The sequence below is a fragment of the Theobroma umbraticum genome, unplaced genomic scaffold (genome assembly GCF_002168275.2).
Source record: "Theobroma umbraticum cultivar Fairchild unplaced genomic scaffold, ASM216827v3 scaffold_55.0, whole genome shotgun sequence".
NCBI classification, from domain to species: Eukaryota; Viridiplantae; Streptophyta; class Magnoliopsida; order Malvales; family Malvaceae; genus Theobroma; species Theobroma umbraticum.
This window is the reverse complement of record NW_018397270.1, coordinates 216,197-216,422: the sequence shown is the minus strand read 5'-3', so window position 1 is coordinate 216,422 and position 226 is coordinate 216,197.

Here is a 226-nt window from a genome sequence, read left to right as displayed (position 1 = left end):
GACAAGTCCTTTTTCATTTTGAACTCTCTTACAATGATTCAAAAATGCAGGTAGTGCATCATTTTTATGAGCAAGGAAGTAGACCCAAGTGTACCTTGAATAGTCATCAACTGTCACAAAGCCATATCATTTGCCTCCTAAGCTAGTTGTGTTTATTGGACCAAATAAATCGATATCCAGCAACTCAAGAAGTCTAGAGGTTGAAATAATCTTCTTGGTTTTAAAG